The sequence below is a fragment of the Acyrthosiphon pisum genome, chromosome A2, assembly GCF_005508785.2.
Source record: "Acyrthosiphon pisum isolate AL4f chromosome A2, pea_aphid_22Mar2018_4r6ur, whole genome shotgun sequence".
Lineage (NCBI taxonomy): Eukaryota > Metazoa > Arthropoda > Insecta > Hemiptera > Aphididae > Acyrthosiphon > Acyrthosiphon pisum.
The window spans coordinates 62,663,357-62,677,501 of NC_042495.1; positions in this window are offsets into that span (position 1 = coordinate 62,663,357).

Consider the following 14,145-nt stretch of genomic DNA (forward strand, 5'->3'; position numbering starts at 1 on the left):
TCGAATGCCATATTGAAAGACTGCTTGGTATAATGATAAATATATATTACGTACAGTGTTTATAGGAAAAATGACTTTATGTTTACAGAATTTATACACTGATATTCTTAAACGCATACCTAACTATGTTATCTATATGTACATTCCACCTTAAATTTTCATCATAGGTAATTCCCAGGTATCGTGTAAAAGGTACTTTTGAAATTGATTTACAAATATTATCATTACATTGCTCCTTATTATTTCTACAATAATGGACAGTGATTTTATCGGAAGGAACATTTTATTTGTTTATAGTAAAAGTCATAAAAACTGTTTTTTTAATATTTAATAATAGTTTCTTTGAGCTTAAATGATTGACAGCTTTTGTCAATTCATTTTCTGATTTTTGGTATACTGAATTACAAGTGGGACCAGAAAAAAGCAAACATGTATCATCTGCATATGTAATTATTTTCCCATCAATTTTAGATTCTGAGTGGAACGATGAATGTATTGATTTTACAATGATGTGTGTTTTTTTATTTTTTTTTTTGATTTTTGTGTCTGTCATCACCTTTTAGGACAGTAAAAGTGCTTGGATTTTCTTCAACCGTACCTTTTCTGATAGGAAAGTGAATCTAGTTGGTACTTTGGGGGGTCAAAAGTAATGTAATGTAATAAAGTAATGTAATAAAGCAATGAATGCCAATAAAACGTTATTTGTTGAGTAAAAATACTTGACAATTTAATACAAGGCTCCTACTATATTGTTACAATGACATTTGAAAAATATTAAAAATCCTTAGTCACAGTTTTTTTTTATTAGCATTTAAAGTTTAAAAATTAACAAAATATGGAAAAATCATGGAAAATTACCTAATTATTTTGAGTTTATAATCGTAAAAATTTTTCTTTTTAGAACTAAGATTTTAAAATGTAATACAAGATTCCTATAGGATAATCTACCTTTATCAAAAAAAGAATATCTATAAGAAAATCAAATTAAATTTTTATGAGCGTTTGAAAATTCATATTTTTACAACATTTGATATTCACTCGATTTCTTACGTTACGATTTTCTTATTTTGCTGTAATTAAAAAACGAATGTCTGTAGAAACTTTAAAATTTCACTGAATGTTTATATTAGAATTTTGTATATACAATAAAATTTTAAAAATAATTTGACTCTTTTTGAGCTGTTTACGGACATTGTAAGTTTTCAATTTTTTTAGTTTTTTTTCTATAAATATCAATAAAGTTTTATTGGGCCAAAAAGTGTAAAAAATTAATACAAAGCCCCTGACACATTTTTACAATAGCAGTTGAAAAATATTAAAAATACATAGGCACAATTTTTTTTATAAGCATTTGAAGTTAAAATGTTGACAAAATTTATCAAATTTAAAATTGAATAATTATTTTGTAGTTAAACATTTATAAAATGTTCAACTTTTATATCTAAGGATTGAAAATTTAAAACAAGATTTCACGTAAATATTTAATTCTGTTACCAAAAATTCTAAGAAATACATAAGCACAGTTTATTTTTATAGTCATTTTAAGTTCAAATTTGGACGAAATTACATATTAAAAAACCTGGAATAACTATTTTAGTTATTTTGTTGTGATTGTATAATATTACTTGTGGGTACTTAGAAACTTTTATTGTGTATAAAAAATGCTTATATAAACATTCAGTGAAATTTTCAAATATCTACAGTTATTCATTTTTTAATAACAATAAAATAAGTATATTGTCACATGAGAAATCGAGCAAATATCAAATGTTGTAAAATTATGAATTTCAAACGCTCATAAAAATTTAATTTGACTTTCTTGTAGACATTTTTTTTTTGATAAAGGTAGACAATATTATGAGGAATCTTGTCTTACATTTTCAAATCTTAGATTTAAAAAGAAAAAATTTTACGAATTCTTAACACAAAATAATTTGCTAATATTTGTGATTTTTACATATTTTGCCAATTTTTGAACTTTAAATGCTGATAAAAAAAACCGTGACTAAGGATTTTTAATATATTTCAAATGTCATTGTAACAATATAGTTGGAGCCTTGTATTAAATTTTCAAGTATTTTTACTCGACAAATAAAGTTTTATTGACATTCATAGAAAAAAAAACTAATAATATTGGAAACTGAAAATGTCCCTAAATAGTTCAAAACAAATCAAAATATTTTTAAAACGTTATCATGTACAGAAAATGGAAATATAAACAACCAGTGAAAATTTCATGTATCTACGGACATTTGTTTTAAAGTTATAACAAATACTAAAATCAATTTTCTCGAAAACAGATTTTGTGTAAAAATTCCTATTTTTCCTTAATTTTTCTTTTGTTTTTCACGGCGCTTTTGAAAACTATTAGAAATTTCAAATTTGACCTCCCGAATGCACCAACTAGATTCACTTTCCCATCAAACAAGATACTGTTGAAGAAAATCGAAGCAGTTTTACTGCCCCAAACCGTGGTGACAGACACAAAAATAAAAAAATAAAAAACACACATCACTGTAAAATAAATACATTCATCAGAATCTAAAATATACTCCAATTGGTTAAAACAAAATTGTTCCTATTTGAATCATTTTTTACGTTTTATGTTGAATTGTCACTTTTTTGAGTAGTCTAGTGAATTTAATGAATTTGGTTAAATTTCTTAAGGACTTTAGGTAAGTATATCGTATATGTCATAAAGATGTTTAATTCATGTATAGTATAAATTATAATTATTAATATTCCATTTGATTATTTGGAACTATAGAAACAATTCTCAAATGAAAAAAAATCAAAGAACCTAGGAAAAATACATAATATACTATATATTATACTAATATATGATTATATATCTGTATATCTATATTCTATACCGTGTATATAAAAATATTAACATTGATATATCATCTATATTATGTAGTCATTAGACATTTATTTCGATAGTCTACGCACGAAGAGGACTCGGATGCAGTTGTAGTTATATTTTATACCAATATTTATATACACACATATATATATAGACATCTAGAATATAAAATAATCAGATCGGGAAGACTGAGAAATTTGGGCAAAACGTATAGAATGTTATCTCATCCGTACATCGAAAATACAATGGTTTGTTTTTCTGATGTTTTACAGCATTACAATTTTACCCATCAATTATTGTTAGCTACAACCCACTGTTGTATAGATATAGGTTCCGCTGTACTAGCCATTCATTCAAGGTTGAATCGTTGCGGGTAAATCGTGCGGACGATAAAGATCGGTTCTGGACATAATGGGTCAATACCGTCCATCATTCCATGGCTACTAGTCGCGTATATAGAAACAAATGATAAATTAATAAAAACAAAACAACTGTTTTTCAGTTATTAATTTCCAGCTGAGTAAACATTATAAGTATTTTGGAAAACCAAATTTGAATATGCCATCTGAATGGTTAAAAAATGTTGATTGTGTGCGATATGCAATTTAAATTCTACTCCCTATACACAATGTTCAAACCTAATACGGAACGTGTACGGAATATAAAAACCTAAATTTAACGTCATGGAATACTGCAACTATATTATATATTATGATTGTTTGGGATAATGGGATATATGATAATTATAATACTCATTGTATCCTAATCAGTAATCATAGGTATATAGACTAGGTAGGTATTATATAGCACTATACCTATAATAGCTGCGCTCATCTAGTGTACCTACCTAGTGTGTTTGTTTGTTTACGTACACATACAGTTTTTGAAGAAGGACATATTAGTAAATCTCGGGCAATGTCACAAGTGTGGTAATTAGGAAGAGCTTAAAATTTGACACCCCTTCCACGACACGAGTCATAAATATGTAGCTTTAACTATAATTTTGTCTGAAGATTTTTGGGCCGTTATTTGTTTTCAGAGTATAATAATATCATGTACCTTGAACATAACTGATAATCGAAATGATCAATGTCCAGAATCGTTATAATATTAATGGATAGAAGATTTTAAAAAATAATGATATTATTAGGTACCTAACTAGATTTTTCAATATAATTAAGTAATAACCAGTTTCTTCGAGTGGCTAAGACTACATCGAAGTTAATCAGGCAATTATTGTAAAAAGAGCTTTCCTTCCATACGGATTATATACAAAACATCCAGCCTTTAAGAATTAAAAATATAAGTTGTCATTTAAATATTGAAACTTGAAAGATAATAACATTTTGGTATTAAATGGAAAGAGAAACAAATATTCATAATCAGAAACTGTAGCATAGGTTATAAGTACCTCGAACCTAGTTGTATAAGCTGTTAAAATAAAATAATAGTAAAAACATTAATCAAGATATTATAGTCACTTAATTCACTTAAAATTCCATCAAAATATTAATAAAATAATATGTAACGTTTAATAAGTTTTATATATTTTAAATAATTAACCACGGCAACCTATCAAAAAACCTTGATAAATTAAAATTCTTGATGTGCATAAAAACAATTCCTTTCAGATTATATCTTCCATATTTATATTTTTCAAATGGTCGATGATATGTATTTTACAGCCAGCTGTATTATTTAATTATAATTAACTATGTGTAGTGCTAGAATAGCTGTGCGTAATGTAAAATCTTTTCCAATAAAATGTCTAGTTGCACCTGTATAATATGGTAGGTTACTAACTTTACATGTTGACGATGTTTAAAACACTATGACCATTCTCTATAGACAAACGTTATAACAAAAAAATAAAAGTACATTCACTTAGGACCATTTAACATTTCAACCTACGAAAGATAAAAATTGTATACATGTATACCTACCCAATATTTATTTAGTATTTACTATCAAAATGTCCCTGGTTCTTTCAATTTTTTTCACTAGCTTAAACAGTAAGCACATATATACCTATATTACGATTTATTTATCAATGATATAATATTTCAATATATTTTAATGAAATATAAAATTTCTTAGTATTAAAACGGGTAGAGTAATTTTATTATTTTTACTCGAGTATGTTGAAATATAATCTTTATTTTAATTAATTAAACATTTTATAGATTCTGTTTTACTAATGACCTATCATTATTTAATGAATAGGTACTTATTGTTTTTAGTATATTAATTTACAAAATACAAATTAGTTACCTATTAGTGATTACTGATTACTAAATATACACGCCTTACGCATTTCGGATTAACAATAACAAAATTAATCTAACATCATGTCAAAAATATATTTGAAAGAAAAGGATAGGTTTAAATCTTAGATAATATGCTTGAAAATGCATTTATCATTTATAAATTATAATCAAGCGGTCATAACAATTAACATTCGGGTTTTATTAAATCACTGTTACCGTGAGAGTTCAGTGGCAATTTTAACATTGTTTCTTTGAGGTTCGGCCGAAATTAAATGTTTTTAATTTGTATTATTGTTTCAGATAAATAGTTAATACAGTTATTCAAGTCGGGATAACTTCGATTTCACAATTATATCATAGGTAGTCCTTGAGAGTTGATAAGAATAAACGGAAATAGTATTTTTAATAGTGTTACTGTGCTCCGTATAACAAAATAATTGCGGTTTTTTATTTTTTTAATGTGTCATCATATTATAGTATGTTATATAAAAGTTTAATAATACATTTTCAATTATAATATGAGTTAAAGTTGAAACGAGCCAAACAAAATATAAAAAATTTCAAAAGAGTAGAAAGAGTAAATTATACTACCTATTGTCTAATAAATCTAAAACCTTAAAATCTGTTTGTCATTTCGACAAATCAAAAGGGTCCATTTCCCCAGCCCCACCATATTGGAATTTCGAAATTTTTTTTTTTTCATTCGATTGTGCTACGTTAGTGCCGTTTGTTCTACTTGGTCCCGCGTTTGTGCTGACTCCCTAGCCCAGTAAATTCAAAATTTAAGTATAGCGGAAATGGACCTAAATCAAAATGCGATTTTTCATAATGGAAAGTAGTAAGCACTTATAAGCTACAACAAACAGAGATTATAGATGAACTTTTTTTAAGATTCGTGGATAGCTAAAAAACAATATGTACATTTAAAACGTTAATTATTTCCAGTTCTGTAGCGGGCCTTGAGAGTATACACTATACCAATAAATTTAAGTCTGGTTAGGCAATTTTTTGTTTTTGTAAGGTTTTTCGGTATCACATACAATTATAGCGATGAAATAATACGGTACATATCAATAATTTAAATTCATTGTTATTTAAATAAAAAATATATATTTTATAATTTATTTAATTTACGTGCAAAACGACAAAAAATAAGTATTGTTAAACCAATAAATTATGAATTATTTCATGTGTCACCGAGAATCGTAATTATTTTCATCCGTATAACTGTACTTATTATTATTTTAGTAATTTTTATATTTAAAATTACCCCACACTAATTTGTGTATCGTCTGCAGTACGTGATAATATTCTAATATTTCACGTCGTCGGTCGCCCCTAGCCGGTACTAAACAATACAGTTGGATTATCCCGCAATTCCGGTGTTTTAATATAATATTATTATCTTGCACGCGCTTTTTTTTTTTTGTTATTAAACAGCACCGAATGTTTAGCGAGAAACTGACCTGCAGCAGTGATCAGCGACCCTTCCTTGTCGGCAGGGGCCACCAGGGCGTCTTGACTGTGCCACATGCCGGCAATTTTTCTGAAAACGTCCGATAACCGTACGACTTCGCGACGGCGACTGCTGCTGGACATGACGGAAGACCGTACTGGAACGTTGTCGGCAAAACACTGCTGATCGCCGGCGGCGGTGGCCTGACAACAACGACCTGCCGGGACGCCGCGCCACCGCCGCCGCCGCTACTTCGCCGGGTGGCGGACAGCTGTTGCCTCTTCGTTGGCCGAAAACATATGAGAGAGAAACCCAACAGCTGATCGAGTCGAACCGCGACTCTCGTATTATTATACACGTAAATTCCTTTGTCTCCGTATCTACGCGAGCCGATTTTTCTGTTATTTCTTTTGTTTTTGACACGCTAGACCGTTGTTTTTACAACCCAGGTTTCCACTGTTTTTTTTTTTTTAAAAAGTATCCTCAAGTTCAAGACGTTGCGTATTTGTATTGTGTACGGGCACAGGACGCAGGGGCGGACTTACCATTTTCCGCCCCTAAGCATTACAACACTGGCGCCAAGTACATTGCCGTGCTTCTCCGGGGGTGGGGGGGTGTAATGTTCCATGAAATAAAACAAAACTATAAAAATTGTATTTAGGTATTATTATATTTATACATACCAACTAAAAAAATAAATATTGATATATTTTTCATAGGTACATTTGTACACTATTGTCTATTTGTAATTAAATCATTTTGTGCCTTAAAATTATCTATGATTTGGTGGTGAGCACTCTAGTCTCTATAATCGTAATCGATTAGCAGATTTCTGAGCAGTAATGCAGTATGCAGTAATGCAGTATGGACTATGCTAGAGACGGGCGACAGTGCCAGCGTCGCGCGTCGTCGCAATGTTTATTATTATTAATTACTTTATCAAGACATCTGATTTCCAGAATTAATTCCAGTATTCTAATATTGTGTTGCGGGGTGAGGCGACCCATTCCAGTTAATATCAAATAATTTACTTGCTAAGCACTGTGTGAGCAGCTGTCCCCCACCTAGCTAGTAGACTACAGTCCTTTTCACGAAAAGTGGCCCTCGACGTTAGTGCGTCTGGTGGCGGTATTTCTGAAAGCCAGTGGTTCTTAATATTGTCCGCTAGAGAGCCGGTAAATTTGCCGCGCTTTGTTTCGCGCGTGTTTTAGAGCCCCTGCGTCAAAACGTCCACCAGGCGCGCTAACGTCGAGGGTCACTTTTCGCATAAGTAATATATTATATTATAGCTTAATCGTGTTTTCAATGTTTCCATATTACCTATGCATATATATTTTATCCTCGTACACATGCTAATAAAATACAATGAAAGATATTTAATACATAAAAGTTTTGATGAAAATTTTTGATAAAATTTCAGGGCGGGCCAGTGGACGGGCCAGGGACTTTTCAAGGAGGGCAATGGCCCGCCTGTGCCCGCCCTTGGCGCCGCCACTGTGACTACGTGGGCCATTCTCCAGTTTCATGCAAATGTATACAAAAAAATGAATATAAAAAATAAATTTAGGTAAAAATAATTATGAAATTATGAAAAACTAAAAAATTTCGCCCCGAAAATATTGCGCCCTAGGCACGTGCCTTGGTGGCCTATGGGTAAATCCGCCCCTGACAGGACGTATACATCTACTTACAGCACTAAACAAGCTCTGTGAAATAAGCGACTCTTCTACTGTCGTCCTCATAGATTTTGTACTTTTGTCATTTATTATTCTCAATGACAACTCTTTTATCTTGAATTTCATACGCAATACTCTGAACAGTAATTTTAAAGTGTTGCAAATGTTGATGAAGGAGAGTGGTGTGGTGTCCAACAAACCTTAATCCAACTTTGTGTGAACATTGAATTCTTATGCCTAAATAACAAAATTTGATTGAAACACTTATAGAAAAAAGTGTCTGATCAAGAATATGATATAAAAAATATTAGTGGCCAGCTAAAAGAGTAAAAAGCTGTCATGCTCAACAATTATCAATTTCACAGATGACTGATGAGACATAGTCAAAATATTAGTTTCAAAAATTATGAATTATTTTATTTTCAATACATCAAAAAATATTTCAAAAAGTCTGAAAAATTATATTTTTTGAAACACCTAATCTAATTAATTATTTACTAAATAATAATATGTGGCATACTGGCATCTATAATTATACATAGTAAAATACACAAATCATATTTGATATTTAAGAAAGTTCAAAAATCGCTCATATATTTTGGTCCAAAATCCAAATAAATTTAGCTCTGTAATAAATGTGCATTTTTATCTATTACTAAAAGAATTTTATTTTTATTTCATTTGAATGTTGTGTGTATAAAGTATAAAGTATACATTTTTCTTACATTTATTGATTTTTCCATTTTTGTTATTTATTGTTTGAGTTATTTCCACAAATCACAATCTTACACTAACTATTTTTTATGAGTACCTAGTTATAAGTTATATACAAATTAAATTGCGCCTAATTTTAAGTTTTAACTGAAGACCGTGTGTCTGAACTATTTATAAATAATATAATTGATAAATATATTATTTAAATGAATATAAATTTTAATTGTAGTTCATATTCAAGGTCGTTAAATTCCTAATTAAATAATTTATATATAATAATAAAACATAGAACTAACATAGGCACGGTAAAACCTAAAAATTAATTATGTTAAGAAAAATACATAAGAAATCAAATTTTCAAAGTATTTAAATGAATAAAAATCTCTATACCTCTCCACGCAGCTATACCTACTAATTTTTCTATTTTTTACGATTTTGTCTCAACAGTTTTTTATCTCTTTGCCCATAACAAAGAACGATTACCATATTACTCATCGTACGAATCGATTATGGAATTTACTACTGCACTCGTCAATTTGGCCATGTCACATCTGCTGCACGCTCTGAAGTACACTTGCACTCATATATATCCAAATGAATCACAGATGTAGCCACTGCAGGCTATTCCTATAATAGATAATATGGAATGTCAGCGTGTTGTGTAATCTGAGCAACTAAATTATCCTGAACCAATTATCCAGATATCCAAACACGTATTTTAATCAAAATTTAATTAGAATACAAATTTTAGAATTATGGGATCATCGGAATCAACGAATTTCTTGAAACATTCTCTGAAATCGGTCAGAGGTATAATTGAGATGGTGATACATGTTACTACATTTATATCCCTGGTTTTTACATAATATTTTGTTATAATATTAATATTTATTTTGTTGGTTAGGTCTCTTAATCCTATACATTCCCGATTCCTACCAAAGTAGATTTGTCAATCATATTCAATCGAATTAGAACGTTTGACATAATCAGTAACCACGGACTACGAACTTTATAGTATAAACCTATAATAAAATATATAGGTACGCGTATATCGTGCAGCGTAGTGTATAAGATAAAAAATAAAAAAACTCATAAGCAGATTACGGTGAAAGAGAATTTTTTATCTAAAGCTAATGTAATTAAGTATTAACATATATGTTCAACTTGTTCAAGATCCCTGTAAGTAACCTATAATAAAGTATATTACAATAGTACAAAAGCATGAAAGAAAAATATCTTCTGAGAAATGAAAATGAAGTATTCAAAATTCAAATAACTCCTATAAACCCTGTTCATAAATCTGATGTTTCTAATTACTGACTAATATCAATTATGATTTATGAGTCACATTGGAAAGGTCTTTGGATCTATATTTATGAGTAGAAGACAGTGCTTGAGGATTAATGGTGAAGAATAATATTACTTCCACTTTCCTCCAGGCGTTCCTCAAATGTGACCCATTTCTATATTTGCTATCTATTCATAAATGGGCTTCTAGAAGTTTTAAATTTCTTATTTTAGCTGATGATATTAAGATTTGTCTTAAAATAATTAATGATTGTCTTCATCTCCAGATAATTGATATAAATTCAATGTCTCCAAATTATGATTCCTTTGAATATCTCAAAATGTAATATACCATGACTTATTCAATAATTCGTAAACATTTAGTATTTATTTATCTAATTTATGGCAGATGGGGTTAACGGTTAACCGTTAAAAAAATATGATAAATACAATATGCATAAATATCAAAACATTAAATCACTCTCAGTAAGTCAGTTTTCAAGATAAAAAAAAACTTCATAAGTCAAAGTTACTTAAAAAAGTTAAGCTAGTTCGAATTTGAACTCAAAAAGGGGAGATAGAATAAAATTTTTTTAAAAAGGTGTACATTAGTGTGTCAGTTTGTATCTGACGCTCAATGTTGATGTGTTAACATCTTTTACGCTTTATTTTAGTCGGTTCAGACTTTTGGGACTAATAATTTGTTTCGACAAAATTTAAAAATATATGAGTAAATTTATTTTTATTTATAATGTGTCAGGTAATGAAGATGATACAGATTCAGGTGAAATGGCTAATTGTGGTTTGTGTAATTTTGGCAGGCAGGAAATAAGGGATTCGTGATAGCTGAAATATGACCAACCCCCGTTGGAAAACAGCATCAATGGTTGGCCCATGTTGTGCTGTGTGTTAAGTTCTGTTTGAGTTCATCTGTAGCCCGAATTGGTCTTTCAAGAATTCAATCAGTGTCTGTGCTTCAGGATCGTTGAAATTTCGGTTTCGGTCGTTACGGATGTAGTACTAGCTGCACTAGTCGATGGCAATTGAGTTCTATATTAAATCTGTCTATTATTCCCTTGTTCGGCCAGTCTTCGAGTAAGGTAGGGGAGACCAGGGCAAAGCGCATAGGTTAACTTTATGTGTCAACAAATGGAGTCCAAACTATTATTTTAAGAATTATTTTTTAATATAATCATAAATTGACTTCTCAAATTCATTATTTAACCATTCAAAAAATTTAATAAGCACTCAATTAATAAAAAAATTAAAAATTTTTAAAAATGGAATTTTATTCCCGGATACCAGGGCAAAGTGAAAACATATGCTGGGCAAAGTGGTAAACAATGAGATAAATAAATAATTTATGTTACTCCATTTAATAATTGTATAATATGAATGCGAACACATATTAATAAATTTACTCACAATAAAAAAACAACATTTTTATATTATATTTAATTTTTCATAATCATAAATAAACATAAAATATAAAATTCTTCTTGGTAAAATAAAAACAAAATAAAAAAGGTGGGTAAGTGGATGTCGCTCTGCTGTACAGTAGGTTAGAAGTGGGTCACTGTATAATGGACAGTATTAAATTTGAATTCAATGATATATTATCATTGTATAAGAAAAACGATTCTGAGCGGAGACGGTATGTCAGTCTAGGTATAAGACATAGGTATTATATACTTATCTATGGTATTAAAAAAAAAAATGACCTATAATAAATTCCAAATGAATCATATTACAATAACCATTAGGTACCTATAACGCATTATACATCAACAACAAACCGTGATATTATCATAGATATATAATAGTATACTTTAGAAGTTTCATGTACCCGCACGAATAATATTATACAATCGCAACAAAATAACTAAAATAGTTATTCTAGGTATTTTAATATGTAATTTCATCCAAATATGAACTTAAAATGAGTATAAAAATAAACTGTGCTTATGTGTTTTTAGATTTTTTTTTTAGACAGAATTAACTACTTACGTGGAATCTTGTTTTAAATTTTTAATCCTTAGATATAAAAGTTCAACATTTTATAAATTTTTAACTACAAAATAATTATTGAATCTTAAATTTGATAAATGTTGTCAAAATTCGATCTTTAAATGCTTATGAAAAAAAATGTTGGCTATATATTTTTAATATTTTTCAACTGCTATTGTAACAATATATCAAGAGCCTTGCATTAAATTTTCACGCTTTTATACCCAACAAATAAAATTTTATTGATATTTATAGAAAAAAAAACTAAACAAATTAAAAACTGAGAATGTCCGTAAACAGCTCAAAAAAAGTCAAAATATTTTCAAAATTCTATGTTGTATAAAAAATTAAAATATTAACATTCAGTGAAATTTTCAAATATCTACAGTCATTCATTTTTTAATTACAATTAAATAAGAAAATCGTCACATGAGAAATCGAGCGAATATCAAATGTTGTAAAAATATGAATTTCAAACGCTCATAAAAATTTAATTTGACTTTTTTGTAGACATTTTTATTTTTGATAAAGGTAGACAATAATTATGAAGAATCTGTCTTACATTTTCAAATCTTAGATTTAAAAAGAAAAATTTTTACGAATTCTAACACAAAATAATTTGCTAATATTTGTGATTTTTACATATTTTGCCCAATTTTGGAACTTTAAATGCTGATAAAAAAAACTGTGACTTAGGGATTTTTAATATATTTCAAATGTCATTGTAACAATATAGTAGGAGCCTTGTATTAAATTTTCAAGTATTTTTACTCGACAAATAAAGTTTTATTGACATTCATAGAAAAAAAAACTAATAATATTGGAAACCGAAAATGTCCCTAAATAGTTCAAAACAAATCAAAATATTTTTAAAACGTTATAATGTACAGAAAATGGAAATATAAACAACCAGTGAAAATTTCATGTATCTACGGACATTTGTTTTAAAGTTATAACAAATACTAAAATCAATTTTCTCGAAAACAGATTTTGTGTAAAAATTCCCATTTTTCCTTAATTTTTCTTTTGTTTTTCACGGCGCTTTTGAAAACTATTAGAAATTTCAAATTTGACCTCCCGAATGCACCAACTAGATTCACTTTCCCATCAAACAAGATACTGTTGAAGAAAATCGAAGCAGTTTTACTGCCCCAAACCGTGGTGACAGACACAAAAATAAAAAAATAAAAAACACACATCATTGTAAAATAAATACATTCATCAGAATCTAAAATATACTCCAATTGGTTAAAACAAAATTGTTCCTATTTGAATCATTTTTTACGTTTTATGTTGAATTGTCACTTTTTTGAGTAAAGTCTAGTGAATTTAATGAATTTGGTTAAATTTCTTAAGGACTTTAGGTAAGTATATCGTATATGTCATAAAGATGTTTAATTCATGTATAGTATAAATTATAATTATTAATATTCCATTTGATTATTTGGAACTATAGAAACAATTCTCAAATGAAAAAAAATCAAAGAACCTAGGAAAAATACATAATATACTATATATTATACTAATATATGATTATATATCTGTTTATCTATATTCTATACCGTGTATATAAAAATATTAACATTGATATATCATCTATATTATGTAGTCATTAGACATTTATTTCGATAGTCTACGCACGAAGAGGACTCGGATGCAGTTGTAGTTATATTTTATACCAATATTTATATACACACATATATATATAGACATCTAGAATATAAAATAATCAGATCGGGAAGACTGAGAAATTTGGGCAAAACGTATAGAATGTTATCTCATCCGTACATCGAAAATACAATGGTTTGTTTTTCTGATGTTTTACAGCATATACAATTTTACCCATCAATTATTGTTAGCTACAACCCACTG